Source organism: Lepidochelys kempii, chromosome 6 (assembly GCF_965140285.1).
Source record: "Lepidochelys kempii isolate rLepKem1 chromosome 6, rLepKem1.hap1, whole genome shotgun sequence".
NCBI classification, from domain to species: domain Eukaryota; kingdom Metazoa; phylum Chordata; order Testudines; family Cheloniidae; genus Lepidochelys; species Lepidochelys kempii.
This window is the reverse complement of record NC_136385.1, coordinates 17,636,186-17,653,049: the sequence shown is the minus strand read 5'-3', so window position 1 is coordinate 17,653,049 and position 16,864 is coordinate 17,636,186. Positions and strand designations below refer to the sequence as shown.

At 47.1% G+C, this 16,864-nt stretch overlaps 1 pseudogene; it reads left to right on the top strand.

The window, feature by feature from the left end:
• Positions 1–279: 279 nt before the first annotated feature.
• LOC140913574 (up-regulator of cell proliferation pseudogene) lies at positions 280–3,540 on the top strand (annotated as a pseudogene).
• The last annotated feature ends 13,324 nt before the right edge of the window (positions 3,541–16,864 follow it).

The window sequence follows — 16,864 nt, the reverse complement described above, 5'->3', positions numbered from 1 at the left end:
CATTTTCAGTTTATCAAAGTGTTTATGTTGTATTACCTTTCTGCAGAGAGACCAAAAGCCCTTCAGTACATCGAGTCAAAGTTAGAAAAGGAGAAATACAGAAGCAGGAAACTAAAGCTGAGAGATGTCCTGGAAATCACACCAGAAAGTCTAAAGAACTGCCCTCCTCAGACAACAGGAGATTTACCTTGGCATTTCCTCAGGAAGCTCATGGCTCTGAATGGGATGGCAAGAAGCACAAGCCTTGAGCACAGGGTACCCACTGATCAAACACTAACTATGGACAAAGAGGAGCTGGATATTCCTGAAGATTTTACTTTTCTCAGTGACACAGACACCAGTGATTCCCTGCACACCCTTGATGTTCTCTGTGCCATTCTGCTTTCCTCAGACAGTTTCCTACAGCAGGAGATCCTGTCCAAAATGTCCATGTGCCAGTTTGCTCTCCCTCTGCTGCTACCTGCCCTCGACACCCCCAAGTGCACCCTACTGCTGTGGGCCATGAGGGACATGGTGAGGAAGTGGAGGCCGCACTCCCTGTCAGAGAGTAGAGGGTTCAGAGAGGAGAGCCTGGTGCTCACGTCAATGCCAACCATTTCCTTTGTGCGGATGGGGAGCTGCAGCTTCTCCAAGTCCCACCTCCTCAATGAGGTTCTCAGCCCCTCCCAGCAGCACCAGGATTTCTTCATCCATCGAGACATGGAGTCTGGGAACATCCCTCGGGAAATCGCAGGTGGGCTGCTCGAGATTTCCTGGTATTTCCCTGCTGGGAGGGAGAATCTGGATCTTTTCCCAGAGCCTGTTGTGGTTGCAAACCTGCGGGGAGACATTGAGTTGCACTGGCTGCAGTTCAGCTTTTTAACAGAGGTCTCCTCAGCAGTGTTCATATTAACGGAGAGCATCAGTGAGAGAGAATGCACGCTGTTATCATCTCTGCAGGGATCAGCCACTAAATACTACTTCATCTTCAATTATCAGGCTGGGAAAGCCAAGCAAACGCTGGAATTCCTGAAAAAGTTAGCCTCGATGCTGAAACTGAACAAGTCACATGTGCTGTGGAAAGGAGGTACCACAAATAAGGCACAATTTGTAAAAGTTCTGCAGTCTGCAATAGCAGCCATAATGAAATCTTCTCCCAAGAGAGTGAGTATAGAAGCCATGGCTGAGACAGCACGTCAATTAGGCATCCAGGTAGATGAGGATAACAAGGAATGTCAGACCCCAAACACATATGCAAAGGAAATCACTGCACAAATCAAAGATGTGGCAAAGTACAAGAGGGAAAAGCTGAGACTCCAAGGGGAGACATGGAGAAACTTGGCTGAAGTGGATAAAGAGCTGTGCCGAATGAGAAAGCAAGGAGACACCCCACTGGAGAACTATAAATCTCAGCTGAAAAAGAAATTAATGGATTTATGTGCTCAGCAGAATAAACATGACCTTACTGATGGTTTGATTACATTTATTACTGGAATAGAACACCTACATCACAGGGAGAAACATTACTTCCTGAAATGGATGAAGTTTGGCCTGGATCCCACTGCTAGGGAGAATCTTTCTAAACTATGGGATCAATATAAAGAGAAATGCAAAAACTCAAAAGATGACCCCAAAATGTTGGCAGAGTTAGACAAATTAATCTCTGCCAGTTCCTTAGGAGTGGAGCATTTCATGCGTGAGTTGGGGCAGTTTTATGAAGCTGAATGCTCAATGGTTAAAGAAGGTAAAATGGCAGAAAGCCAAAGGCAATTCACCCATCTCCCAAGCATAGCAGCTGACCTCATGCTGAAAGGGTTTCCCATGGAGATCATTGATGGAGACATTTCCAACATCCCACTGCAGTGGGTAACAGATGTTCTGAGTCAGCTTGATGCCAAGCTGGGGGGAAGGTACAGAATGCTGGTTCTGATGGTGCTGGGAGTACAGAGCACTGGGAAATCCACCCTCCTCAACACCATGTTCGGCCTGCAGTTTGCAGTGAGCAGTGGCTGATGCACACGGGGAGCCTTCATGTTACTCATTAAAGTGGCAGGGAACTTTCAGCAGGAACTGGGCTGTGATTTCATCCTGGTGATAGACACAGAAGGCTTGAAAGCCCCTGAAATGGACAAGCTGGAGGATAGTTATCAACATGACAATGAGCTGGCCACCCTGGTGACTGGACTGAGTGACATCACCATCGTTAACATGGCCATGGAGAATGCCACTGAAATGAAAGATGTTCTGCAAATTGTGGTCCATGCATTTCTCAGAATGGAGAAAATCGGGAAAAAAAACAACTGCCAGTTTGTGCATCAGAATGTCAGTGACGTGTCTGCACATGAACAAAACATGAGGGACAGGAAACACCTCCTGGAACAGCTGAATGAAATGACCAAAGTTGCAGCCAACATGGAAAAGAAATGCAAGGAGATGAATTTTTCTGATATTATGGATTATGATCTGGAAAAACACAATTGGTACATTCCTGCTTTGTGGCACGGACTCTCCCCCATGGCTCCAGTGAATTTGGGATACAGTCAAAAGGTTTATGAATTAAAGAAATATTTGTTTGAATTTCTGAAAGATTGTTCACAAGAGAGAACTCCCAAGGACATTCCCCAATTTCTTGAATGGGTGAGGAGCCTGTGGAATGCTGTAAAACATGAGAACTTCATTTTCAGCTTTAGAAACAGCCTTGTTGATGAAGCCTATAACCAGCTGTCTGTGAAGTATGCAGAGTGGGAATGGGGTTTCCGGAAGGAGATACCTTTCTGGGTATCTGAAAAGGAAACTTTCATCCAAAATCAGCCACCAGATAAACTAGACCCTAATCTTTCAATCAGACTAAAGAGTGAGGCACAGGAAAAACTGAGGCAAGAAGCAGAGAAGATTTTGAATCATTTACAACAGTATTTTGAAAGTGGAGCAGCAAATCTGCACCTGATAGAAAAGTACAAAGAAGATTTTAGAAGAAGTGCCAATAGTCTCAGGAATGAACTGGAGAGTTATTCATTCAGCAAGTGGCAAGAAGCGATTCATATTAAAAAAGGCCAACACAAAACAGACTCTGTCCTGTCAGAGTACAAGAGAAAAATTGAAGAGAAAGTGGATGGGCTTCTGAACCATTGCAGGAAAAGCAACTGTAAATTAAATAATGATGAACTGGAGAAGGAATTGGAGAACATGTGGAGAGAGACATTGTCAGAATTATCACTCATTCCTTTACAGAGACGCAACATATTTGAAGATGTGGAGTTCTAGCTGAGAAGAGACCTAGCGGATAGGGGCAGTGCAGTCTGGAAGATGTTACGGGATGCCAAAAGCTTGTGTGCTTATAAAACACAAAATTTCAAAATGAAAAAGGAATACTTAGACTTAAAAGTGTTCAGAGGTTACACACTATCAATATCAGGTGTGAAAGAATTCTTGACACAGGAATGCTGGCATAAAACAGAGGCTTTAGCTAAATCCTTAGTAGAAGAGTGCAATAGTTACACTGATGGAAAAGTAAATGGCAAAGCAGATTATGATGAAACTTATTGCAGAGAGTTGTTCTAAAGAGCCTAAAGGAAGCCTTTACATTGAAATCAAAAACAGGCTGAGAAACTCTTTTGTGAATGGAGAATTACAGAAGTTAATTCCCTTAAATGTAATGGTGATTCTCTTTTAATATCAGACACAGGTTGCAGCTTCCAAACAGATAAAGAAACAATGCTATTTCACATTTCACATCCCATCACATTTCGCATCACATATCGATGTATGGCAAAATTAAAGAAGGAGGGAAAGACCCAAATGTGGAGATTCTGCACCTCTGTCTTAAGGAGCAAATCGCCAAAATCCCAATTTGTCCTCACCACTGCATTTTGCTGATACAGTGGTACCATCCAGTGACCTGCAAACCTTTCCCACATGAGTGTTCCCTCCAAGAGCCCCCGAATACCAACCATCCACTTCTGCTACTTAGAGGATCAATATCCTGTGCTTTTATGGCTAATCTGACACCAAACAGCCTGGCCCTGATGCTCGCCTTCTCTGGGGTAACACATGGGAGGGGGAAAGTACTTCAGAAACACCAATGAGGGAGGTTTGCAGCATAATGTAATGGGGAAAGGAGGGATGCAGCCAGCAACCCCAAAAGACCCTGAGGTTTCAAAGGGAATCCCCACAAACCCAACAGACACCAAGGCTCCATGGGAAACCCACCCCATCCCTGGGAATGGTCTTTCCCTCTGCTCTGCTCACTGCCCCGCACACATCTCTCATCCAGGGTAGTAAGGCTAAGAAGCCATGGTGCATTGGCTATTTGCCCTGTGATTGCCTGCTACCCTTCTGCATGGGGGTGCTGTGGGGAGAAGCCAGGGAAGGCAGTTAGTGGTGCTAAGAAATCTGTGGTCCCAGCTAGAAGGTCACATACTGCCATTTTGGCTAATACTTGCCTGGGTTTCCTCCCCCCTGCTCGCATGGCATGGTTTGGCCCAGCTCTGTCTGTAACATCCAAATGGATCCTTCTGGATGAAAGTGTCTATAAAGATGTGAATGAACATTTCAGTAATTCCTGTTGTATCCAAACGTGATTTTAAAATTGCTTTAAGTGAGCTGTGGCAGCCAAGGTTGAGCTTCACTGCCCTGACTTTCACTGATGTATAAATGCCGATGATTTGACTATTTACTGTCCTACAATTTTTGCCTGATCTCATTTGCTTGTTAGCCAGATACTGTATAAGCCCCAGTTCAGGCCAACCAGGAGCTTTATAAAATGAAATTCTAAAATGCCATGTTTGACTGATGTTGATTTATTTTGTGTATAAATGATCAAGAATTTTCAAAGAAAATTAAATGAGAAATGGTTTACAGGAGAGTGAGACGAGGTTTTGAGAGAGGAACATCCTGAGTACAATTTTTTTTCCTATTGATTTTCTGTGAATAAATGTTGGCCCAGGTAGCTGCCAGAGATAAAGTTTAAAACTGATCTGTGTATATTTTTATTCTCCTTTTGAGGATAACATGGATAAAAGAGACATTTAAGTGTGCATTGTTAGACAAATAAATATGTACGTGTGCCCACAAGATATATAGCACAGCCCTCCACATTTCTGTCTAGCCCCGCTAAGTTCCCACCATGGGGAAGAGGCTGCCCCTGTGCATCTGTACTGAGATTTGCTGGCTATTGATGAGAGAAATTTTCTCCATTTACGCTGGGGGGATGGGCGAGGAAGGGAAGTGGTGGATGCTGCCCTCTCCAAGGGATTAAAAAAAAGCCTAGAAATGTCACTTTTTGGCCAGGCATGCGATGCCCTTACACTCCGCTTGGTGCCATTTCTCTGTCTGTCTCTCTGTCTGTAATGGGATAGCTTTTAAATGCCTCATCTGATCAATTTCAAAATTTCAGGTGGTGCCCTGGGCACCAATGGCCAGAACCCTTTTGATTTGAGGGGAAATCAGTCAACTGAATATGAGGGAGAAATGAAGCTCCTGGCATCCCAGTGGAGTTTAAGATGTTGGCCACCTGAATGACTCATCTCCCAGAAAAAAACAACATGGAGGAGGGATGGAAGAGGGAATGGGGATGTATCGATGGGAGAATAGGGGCATGCACACAGCCCATGGCATGCGGGGAGAATGCAGGACCCTGGTGTGAAGGGCTCACATAACTCCTGGTGGCAGGTGTGATGCTGACAAAGCCAGGCCAGAGCCATAGGCCCATTCACTTGTGTGTGACTATCAAAGGAGTTAAATGTATTAGTATATATTCAGGACAATTCACAAGTGTGTTAATAGAGATCAAAGGAGATGTTAATTGCATTGTTTTTGCCTAACTAGATCTTGTTGTTTACTATTACATTACATTTACATTAAGCATGCCTGGTAATTAAATAGACCTAGATCAAAGTGTGTGTTAATCTAAGAGTGTATTCAGATGTTAGAACTTCATGAAACGAATGGAATGTTACTTGTATTCTTTTCATGTATCTATTCTTATTATAATGTAAAGGCAGGCAGTTATATTATGTCTAAGCATGTAATTAAATAGCTCATTGAATGCAAATGAAGAGTGCTAAATTCAAAGCAATTGGCCATTGTGTGAGTAAGAACATGTCTCTGACTGTTGTGTGGAGAAGAAGCTATAAGTACTGATTCAAAGGAAGATCCTTTATCTCTGGACTGTTTGGATTCTAACAGGGTGGAATAACTAAACAAGAAGACGGAGATCCCCAGAGCTATTCTGGGTGGCCCTGAACTGGCAGATTACTACATCCCTGTTATCCTTTGGGGTTCACAAACTTTGACTCACCTGTTAATGTAATGTACCTGCTTTAACCTCTCAATAACACATTTATTTTTCTCAGCTAATAAACCTATAGTTAGTTAACTATAGCATTGGCTACCAGTGTTGTCCTTGGTGTAAGATCCAGAGTACCAACTGATGAGGGGGAAGTGACTGGTTTCTTGGAACTGGGAAGAACCTGATGTGGTGTGATTTTTGGTTTATGTGACCATTATCACTAAGTGCAGTTTGTTTGCGTGGTGAGATGGGCTGGAGAGCTTAAGGAGACTGTCTGTAACTCCATGGTAAGACTAGTCCAGTGATCCAGGAATTTATATTTGTTGCTGGTTTGGTGAAATGTAATTATAAATAGGGTGACCAGATGTCCAGTTTTTAAAGGGACAATCCCATATTTAAGCTGTCCTGACTTTTTCTTAAAAATGGGCAAACTATCCCATATTTTCAGTCTCCCCGCATGCATCAGTACTAATGAGTCCTGCTGCTGGCCGGATCCTTGCTCGCGAGACATCCTCCCACCAGTGCGGGGGGGGGGGGTGGGGGGGGGTCCAGTGACCAGTGATGGGGGTGGGGATCCATAGCTGGTGGCAGGGATAAGATGCAGTGCGCAGGGCCAGCTGCTCCCCCTGCTGGTCTGTCAGTGCAGCCCCTGCTGGAAGCCGGCTTTCGACCAGCAGGGCCCTGCTCCCGGTCCCGTTTCTGGCCAGCCCTAGCTGTGTGCTGTGAGCTGCAGTGGCTAGAGAGTGAGGGCAGGTACCAGGCAGTGGCTGATTATAGGTCACTTCTGCTGCCCACCCATCGGCCCTTTACATGCTCCTCCTCTCACTGTCCTCTCCCTGCTTTGCCCCTTCACCTCCACAAGTCCTGCTGCTCCTCTCTATCACCCCATCCCCCCCCAGCAGGACACATCCGATTCCCAGCGCTGTGCGGAGAACCAGCTCCTGTTTGGAATACTACACTTATCAATAGTCTGGCCGGTAGACTCCTTCCTTCCCCCACTGCCTCTGGCTGGGCCAGCACCCCGGGAAAGCCCAAGACCCTCCGGCCCGGGACACTGGCCAGGAGGAGCCGAGCCCTGCATGTGCCAAAGCCCTGGGCAATGCATGCATGGGGAAGCCGCTAAGCTCTGGACTGGGGTGGGAAACAATTTCCAGCCTGTTCCCAACCTGACCCTGCAGGCTTCACCGCAGCCCCCGGACAGGGGCTTAGTACCCTCTTTGCCCACCCCACCCCATGCGCTGGGTCCAGCCCCCAGGGAGCGTGGGGCTGCTCTGTCCCCTAGGCACCCTCCCCTGCTGAGCGACCTCTCTGGCAGGGTTCTCTGAAGCCTCTGCAATCAGGTTACCTGGGCCCTGGTGCACAGTGCATTCTTAAGGCTTAACCCCTTCCTTCCCACGCTGTAGCCAGGGGGGACAGAAGGCATCTAGGTTATGTTGGTGGCCAGCAGAAGCATGGAGGTCTTAGCTGATTTATGATACTGTGTGGGCAGGAAGGGACAAGCTGCTTCCAGCCACGGTGGGGGGAACAAGATGAGATGAGGTCTGCAAAGACAAGGGCCAGGTCATCACTTCCCCTCTACTCCTCCCCTGTGGCTGGAAGCAGCTCCTGTCCCTTCCCTCCTGCACAGTGCCAAAAGGCTGCTGGTGGCCACATGCCACATTCTGGTATAAGCCCTGGTAGAAATGGGGGGAGGCATGTGACCCTGCGTGCCTCCATCCATGTGTTGCCTTGGTAAGATGTGGAACCAGGTACCAGGAGAGGCAGGTCTGACCCGGGGGCCCAGCCAGGCATGGAGGGCAAAGAGCACCAGGCAGGGAAAGGGTCGAGTCCGTCAGTCACACACACACATAAACCCATGTGAGAGAGGTGTATGGGCATGTGTGCATGGGAAAAGAGGCACTTCAGTCTGCTGAGTGTTAGGATATAGATATTCAGGCCTGTCTGTAAAGGCCTATACTCTAAGAATTTAGGTGTATTCTTATCACTTGGCTAGTGATAGAGGTATAAAAGAAAGAATCAAAACCACTGTCTGCCAGTGTAAGGGCCTTCTCTTACTGTGACAGTCTGAGGCCCTGTTCTTAGGCTAAGGCCTTTGGCTAAGCAGCAGAGGCAGCCATAAGCTGGGAAGCGAACAGTCACATCCTCACATTCCAAACTAGTCACATTGAAATAAGGTGCTATTGGGCTGTTAGGCACTATCAGGACAGGATTGTATTCCTATCACCTCCAGAGAAAGGGAAGTGCCTAGAAAATGTAAAAGGAAACTTAGTTTGATAGCATCCTGTCTGGCAAGAACTCACTTATCAATAGCTGGGATGTGAAATCCTCACTTCTGTATTGTTTTGTCATTATAGTTCCCACTTTGCTGTTGTTTGTCTGTATAATCTCTGTCTGGTTCTGTGATTGTTCCTGTCTGCTGTATAATTAATTTTGCTGGGTGTAAACTAATTGAGGTGGTGGGATATCATTGGTTACATAATCATGTTACAATATGTTAGGATTGGTTAGTTAAATTTCAGGAAAATGATTGGTTAAGGTATAGCTAAGCAGAACTCAAGTTTTACTATATAATCTGTAGTCAATGAGGAAGTGACGGGGTGTGGGTGTGGGTGGGGGTGGGCATGTGGGTGTGTGAGATGGGAACAGGGAATGGGGGTAAGAAAATTGGAATCATGTTTTGCTAAAGGGGGAGATGGGAACAGGGAATGGGGGTAAGAAAATTGGAATCATGTTTTGCTAAAGGGGGAAATGGGAACAGGGAATGGGAGTAAGGAAGTTGGAATCATGTTTGGCTAAGGGCAGGAATGGGAACAGGGACACAGGTGTAAGGCTTTGTGGTGTCAGAGCTGGGAAGGAGGATAGTAAGGAAGGAAACTGGAATCATGCTTGCTGGAAGTTCACCCCAATAAACATCGAATTGTTTGCACCTTTGGACTTCGGGTATTGTTGCTCTCTGTTCATGCGAGAAGGACCAGGGAAGTAAGTGGGTGAAGGAATAAGCCCCCTAACATGTGTCACCTCACCCTGCAGGTGTGGGAGGGTGTGTGGGGGGGTGTCACACACCCCTAAATGGGAACCCTAAAGCCTTCAAGATAAGAAGGTAAATAAAAAGAATCCAACTAGGCAGTATTTCTTTTTAATGGAGGCTCAGTCAACTTGATGTTAATTTGAAGGTTTGTACTGCATAGTTCTGATTGATTGCCAGTGAACTCACGAGTAATTTTACGAGGTGTTCATATCCAGCATAGGGAAATATGGTCACCCTAATTATAAAACACACCACCATGTTGGTCTCTCTGCCCTATTTTCTGACAGTCTGCCCTGAGATTAACCCACAGTTGTGAGCCACTCCAGACAGCATGAAATTAGGAGAACCTGGTATAGGGGGAAGGGGGCACATAGAACCCCTAGCATGGAGGGAAGTTGGGAATGGGGGGCAGACAGAGCTCCTGGACTGAGAGTGAAGGGGGGCCCTGGTTTAGAGGGAGGGAGTAATGGAGGGCACACAGAGCTCCTGGTGGGGGGAAGACTAGGGAACCCTGGTATGGAAGGAGTGAAGGAGAATGCGTGGGGGGGTAGGGGAATGGGAGCACATTCAGAACTCCTGCTATTGGGGGAGGAATGGGGTACACAAAGCCCCTGGTATGGGGGGAATGGGAGTCACACAGAGCTGCTGTCATTGGAGGGGAAAACGGGGGAGGGGGTTAGTATGGGAGGAGGAGGGACTTTGGTGGGCACACAGAGCCCCTGAAATTGAGGGGCATGGGAGCGTGGCATGCAGGAAGCTTGTGGGTGGGAATGGAGGGATGTGAGGATCCTCTGGGGTGTGAAATAAGTTCACCCGACAGTAGCAACCTAGTGTGTGACCCCCTTCGACACATACACTAAACCCAGAACATAAAGTTTGCAACATCAGCCTTATCCACAGGCCTGTGTCGGGGTACTGCTATGGCAGGATGTATGAGGCTGCACAGGGTGACTGTTGAAAAAAATGAGAAAACTGAATGAGGTGATGGGGCTGGCTGCCTAGATAGGGAAAGGTACCTTGGACAGAGCAGTGCTGGGGAAGGTCAGGGGGAGCTGGGGGAGTTTTGGCCTGACCAAGTCCCAGGCTGAGGGCCTGATACAGGGCCTTGAGGAGGTATTAGGGCTGAGGAGGGGCAGCCAGGGGAGAAAGAGGCAGCAGGTCTACCCCCTTGCTAATGATGAGTGGCCAGTTCAGACTGCAGTGTGGCCCTGAGGGAAGGGGCTAGGGTGAAGAACAGCAGTGGGTCACTGAGGCGAGTGGTGGGATTAGGGGTAGCCAGTTCCCTGGAGGGGCAGAACCCAGAGAGTGGGGCACCTCCAGAGGGCAGTATCCCAGGAAAGTACGCCATTGCCTGGGAGGGATGTAGGGCCTAATGTGGTGGAGCTTGGAAAAGGGCAGGTAATTGTGGGCAAGACACCACCTGCAGAGGGTGCTCCTGAGTGGCGAGAGCTAATTCCCTAGGTTGGCCAGCCTAGTATCTACCTCACAGTCTGTGTGAGAATCTAAAGAGATCCCATCCCCCAACGAAGTGTCTGTGTTATGCAGTGGATGCTTATAGTAAGTCAGACATTTCAATAAGTGTTTTGGGGAGAGCCGCTGGCCGGTGTCCCTCTGGGTTTACAGGAAATTGGCAGAAGAGAAGAAGTCACATCCCTAAAGAGCGCATATCATCCCCCTCTCCTGTGACCCTTGGCACCGTCACAGGCTCTATTTGTATCCAGTCATGAACCAAGAAGAAACTGAAAGGGTTTGAACTCAGGTTCAGACTGTCCTTCATCAGAGAGCGTGACTGGCAGGGCAAGAGCAGCTGCTTCGGGACACCGATATCTTTCTGCTCTCCCCCTGCTCCCAAGGACTTGCTCCCAGCCAGGATGCTGGTATGGCAGGGCCATGTCACTACTGAGCTGTGACTGAGTCTACAGAATTAACAGTGGTGATCTGATTGTGTCTGGCGAAACTGAACTGAGTTTATCAGACCAGGTTCAATCCAGATTTAGGCCAATCACATCACTCCTTTTCCCCTCAGGCACAGCCCTGGATCAGTTATTATCAATCAGGTTAAAGTCCCACTTTGGGGAGGGGAGTCATTTATTAGCCTAGTCAGTCACTAGGGTTGCCAATTGTGGTTGGATGTATTCCTGGAGGTAGCCTCCTCATGTTACATCATCTTTAATTCAAGATTAATCTTGAATTCTTGGAGACTCCAGGGCAATCCTGGAGCGCTGGCAACCCTATCAGTCACTCTGTAGCTATAAGGTGCTGACACACCTAAGAGATGTGAGGAGTGTTTGTTGCCCATATTTCTAGTCACATGCCATCATGCGGGGAGGCAGAGAGTCCTCCTTACTCTGGCAGTTTTCAATAAATGACCTGTTCTTTTATCACTCAGATTTAAACTTCTTCCCCTTTGTTATTAATCGTGTGTGTTACAGTCGTACCTATTTCAAGGGTTAATGTTTAGCTATTCCACCTGGAAGCAGGCGGGGCACACCATGACTGTTTCCTAGAAGCAATGCACACATTGCTCTATCCAAGGACAAGGGCTAGATATGAACCCTGAGAACTTGATTGTTTGGACAGCAACTGTGGGAGGCTTTTTTAGCCTGGGCTCAAGGCCTGAGAACCAGGATTGTAGCAGATAGAGGATGGTAACTCAGCATACGAATCAACGTCATACATTCCTTTGTGTAGCAGTGTGTAATGCTTAGGGGGAGAAATATAATAAAAGGAGAAGGTGGAAGGCGGGGGGGCAGAACAGCCCATCTCCACTGACCAGCCTATTTGCTTGCATAAAGCTGTGTTCTGTCTCATCACTGAACCGCCACACCTATTGGCCAACCAAGATCGGGGCCCCGTTGTACTGGGAACTATACAAATAGAGGGTGGTGGACAGAGCTGGTCTGAGGAGCAATTCTAAATAGACTAGACAAACACAGGGTCGGGGGAAGGGATATAACTCACAAACAGAACCATCTGGGGAGTGGGGTACATGAGTAGGACTTAGATTTGCTCTCTAGCTAACACCTATGCTATACATTTTTATTGGAGGTTGTTGGGCTTCTTCACAACCAATATTATCACAAGCAGTAAGGTATAAACCCTTATAACTGTTACAAAATCTTCCTCTCCAGTCATGCACAAGGGAGAAAGCTTGGAAGCTATACAGGGTAAAATGGATTTATTTGTGGTTTGGACCCCACTGAGAGCTGGGCATCTAAGTTCTGGAGACAGGAGCACTTCTTAAGCAGTTTTCAGTTACTCCTGCAGTTTTTGGGGGACGTAGTTCAGAACTAGGTCTGTGTTTGTAGCAGGCTAGCGTGTCTGGCTTAAACCAGGCAGGGCACTGAAGTCCCAAGTTGTCAGGGAAAACGGGCTCAGAGGTAGTCTCGGCACATCAAAGGGCAGTCCCAAAGGGGGTTTCCATGATCCAACCCGTCACACCCTCCTTCTGAGCACCACATGCTTCCCAGCTCGGGTAGACAGTGTCCAGGGGTTCGGGGTGGGTCTATACTCTGGTGACCAGCTTAAGCCGCTACCAGTCTACCCTCTGCGATGCTGCTATTTTTAGCATGATAGCTCCAGGAGAGCTAGCACGTCTGTCTCCATAAGCTGGAAAGCTTGCTCCCAGCTCCAGTGTACATGTATCCATACGGGGAGCAGCAGGGACTGAGGGGAGCTCCTGTTTCCAGATAGGGCCCAGCTCTGCTCCTAGCTCCCTATCCCAGGAGCCCCCATCTCTTGTCCTCCCCTTGTGGCTAGCTCTAGGCACCGCAACCTCATGCTGCCCCTGAGTCCCCAGCATCTACCTGGGGCAGTCTCCCCCTGCCACTGCCTGGGGCCCTGCCTGCTCTGTGACTGGGCACGAACCCCTCCCCAACCCTGTAGCCAGGGCACCCAGCACAGGCACCGCCCTGCCCAGGGGTCTGCGTGCCCTAAGCCCTGGGGAGCCCTTCATAGCCTCTCCCAGCCCCCAGTCTGGCCCCTGATTGGCTGCTCCAGCCTTCTCTAGGCAAATGAGCCTCCACCCCCTTCCACTAAGGTTAATGAGGGCCCAAGAGGCCCCAAAGGGGAGAGGAGCTCAGAGTGTCCCTGGGGTGACAGTTAAACCAACAAATAGTGTCACCTCTGTGAATGCAGATGGGGAAGAATTAGGAGGCAGTAATAGAAAGTCATTTCACCCATTTGCTGCATTCAGCGCCAATCAGGTGTTACACTTCTGTTCCAGTACTTAATTCTCACCATCACTTCATTTGTAAGTTGCTAGGATCACTTTATGTAAGTGTTTCTGTGCAACTGCCAATCACACCATCAGAGCCCATGGTCATTTACACCTCCTATCACATTTGACGGATTTGTTCTTCACAAGTGCTTCTCGGCATACCAGTTGAATGTATTACCTTCATTAGTATAAAACAGACACCTTGTTACAACTTGAACTGTGAGTTTGATTTGTACCTGTGTCGAATATCAGCATTTTGGAGAGAGGCAAGAAGTGATACATAAACAGCTAAACATAGATAATGTATGTTCCTTATAAGTACATATGGACACTTCTCTCTCTCCTAGAACACTTCATGTTCAGATGCTCAACACTGTCACCAATTACCATATTAAAGGCTGAGGAAAACTTCTAAGTAGTGTAGTCACTGAAAAGGAGCTGTTGCACAATTAGATAGGGAAACGTGTAAATACATCTGTTTGGCTATGGGTAGGTTAGTATGAACTCAGAGTTAAGCCGTCCCCTCTGGACGTTGTGACATGTTCATTTACCTGCCACTTGCAGAAGAATCTTTCCAGTACTCACATCCTCATCTTCCATTATACACCTGTACATCCCGCTGTCTGAAGGTCTCATGTTGCTGACAGTCAGAAGTTGCCCCTAGACTGAGCTGCTGGAGAAAGAGCTGAGTTCAACCTTTGAACTCTTCTTTCAGGTCCTCTGGTCTGTCTGATCCATTGTAGTAACAGTGCACTCTGGCTCTCTTTTCATGTCTGAATAGGAGCCAGACAAACGGTTGTGTCTAGCTAGGTGCAGACAACTACAGCAGTCTGAGTCTGTAAGTTTGCTCCTAGGAGGTTCCTTAAGTCTTGGGTCCACAAACTACAGGACTCAGGAGTCACCACAAGAAAGGGAGGAGACAGGACGGTGAGTGGGAGAAGGAAAGGATGAATGGGAGCTCTGAAAGAGAGGGGGAAAGAAACCTTACCTTTGCTGTTATTAGGCTTCCTGAGTTTTCCTCACAGGGGTTCAGGTACAGAAAGAGCCTCATTTTCTGGAGCTCAAAGCTACAGTAATCTTGAATCTGCAGTCAAGGGTGACATCCCCTCCAATTTTTGAGTCAAGCTCTTGCCTTTCACTAATCAGAAGAGGAGCAGCTGAGAAAAAGGCTTCAACTCAGCCTCTGGAAACTTGGATTCAGGCTCAAGCAGGTCATGGATAGACCACAACAAGTTTAGAATTTCAAATTGCCAGCAGCAATGCCCACCAAGCTAGCTGGGGTATCTTTGGAGAGGGTGCATTCTCATGAAAATTGGAGCGACAGCATCTGTTCAGAAGAAAAATATAAATTCTCCGTTCAATGGAGGACAGATAAAAGTATACAAATGCTCCTCTTTCTAATTTATTTTTAAATGCTGTTTGTTTAAAGCGCTATGTTTGCAGTATTAGGATGCAGGTAACAGATTGTTGCAAATATTCATTTGCGAATGCATTTGTTCCTTGTGATTACAGCGAGTCAGAAAATGGGGGGAAGCCACTAACATTTTCAAAAATAGCTTTTTGTATGAGGCTGCTCTGTTGATTGTCTCAGTTCTCCCCCTCCCCATGTCTTTGGATGTCCTTCAGGGACCTTCCTCTCCTTCCCACACAAACTTTAGGGAGCTTGTTCATTTCCAACACATTAAAATGGGATGGTCAGCCACGCAACAGACTTAAAAAGGGTCAGTCTCACAGCAGTCCTAACTAAGCTGTGGCCAAAAGAGCTAATGTGATCCGGGGAAACATGACCAGGCCAATCTCGAGTAGGAGCAGAGAGGTTATTTTAGCTCTGTATTTGGCACTGATGCGACCACTGCTGGAATCCTGTGTCCAGTTCTGGTGCCCACAACTCCAAAAGGATGTTGGTAAGTTGAAAAAGGTTCAGAGAAGCGCCATGTGAATGATTAGAAAACATGCCTTAGAGTGATTTAGCTTAACAAAGACAAGGTGAAGGGGTGACTTGATTACAGTCTATAAGTATCTAAATGGGGAACAAATATTTACTCTATTGGAGATGGTATAACACACTCCAATGCATGGAAGTGGAAGCTACACAAATTCAGACTGGGAATAAGTTGTACATTTTTAACAGTGAGGGTAAATAGCCATTGGAACAGTATACCAAGGGTCGTGGTGGATTCTCTATCACTGATCATTTTTAATTCAAGTTTGGCCATTTTTAAAAAAAAATCTGCTCTATGAATTATTATGGGGCAGTCCTCTGGCCTGTGTTATACAGGAGGTCAGACTAGACTAGATGATCACGATTGTCCCTTCTGGCCTTGGAATCAATGAATAAGCCCTTCAGGAACTGACCAAATACTTAAGTTCCTGGGCAGAGTAAAGGGACGTGCAGTAGGGAGAGGGCTGATGGGAATTGTTGTGCCCTTATTAGCAAACCCATCATACTTGCAAAATATCCTTTTCCCGTGTGCATCTTTCACAGTTCCGTTAAAATTCTCCACATCTCCTTGCTGATGAAGAATGTAAGTCATACTTACAGGATGGGGGACTCTATCCTGGGAAGGGTACCGATATCCCACCTTCATTAAATAAGTCATTATTGACCAGAGCCTAAGCTACGTACAGTTTTACTTAGGGTACATCTACACTTCAAGCTGGGGTCTGATTCCCAGCTCAGGTAGAGATACACACTAGCTCTGATCCAGGTTGGGCACTAAAAATAACGTTGCTGCAGCAGCGTGACTGGCAGGAGAGACTAGCTGCCGGAGGATGTGGCTAGCATCGTAGATGGGTGTTTACACCTAGCCACTTGTGCCCCTACGACTACACTCTGTTTTTAGTGCACTAGAATGGGTTAGTGACACTGTGGTTCAGGGCTCCCTGGAGCCTTTTTACTGCCCCAGCACCCCCGTCCCCTGTGCTGAGCTGCTCTGAGAGTGCAAACCTTTCTCCTAGACTGGATGGATGTTCTTCAAACTGTTATTAACATGAGAGATCAGTGAACAGAGGGTGTGTCTGTGTCTCTCCAGCCTCTCGCTCTCCAATACAGAGGACTGTATGTTTCTGTGCGTGTCTCCTCTTAGTTCGGAGAGGTTTCTTCATATTCCCAGGCCAGGCCATGTCGGTAGCAGACAGAGGGATGGGGGTCGATGGCAGCAGGAGAGGACGGCTCTCTTTCACTGGATCAGAATGTGGGAGGCTTGCAACCCATGAAACAAAGAGCTAAATATAAGTGTTTTATGAAAGGAGCCCCTGCTGTTACCCCAGCATTATGACTGAGACTGGGGTATGAATGAAGCCCAGTTTGTCCTCCCTTACAGGGTGGATCCCAAGCGTGTGACAAATG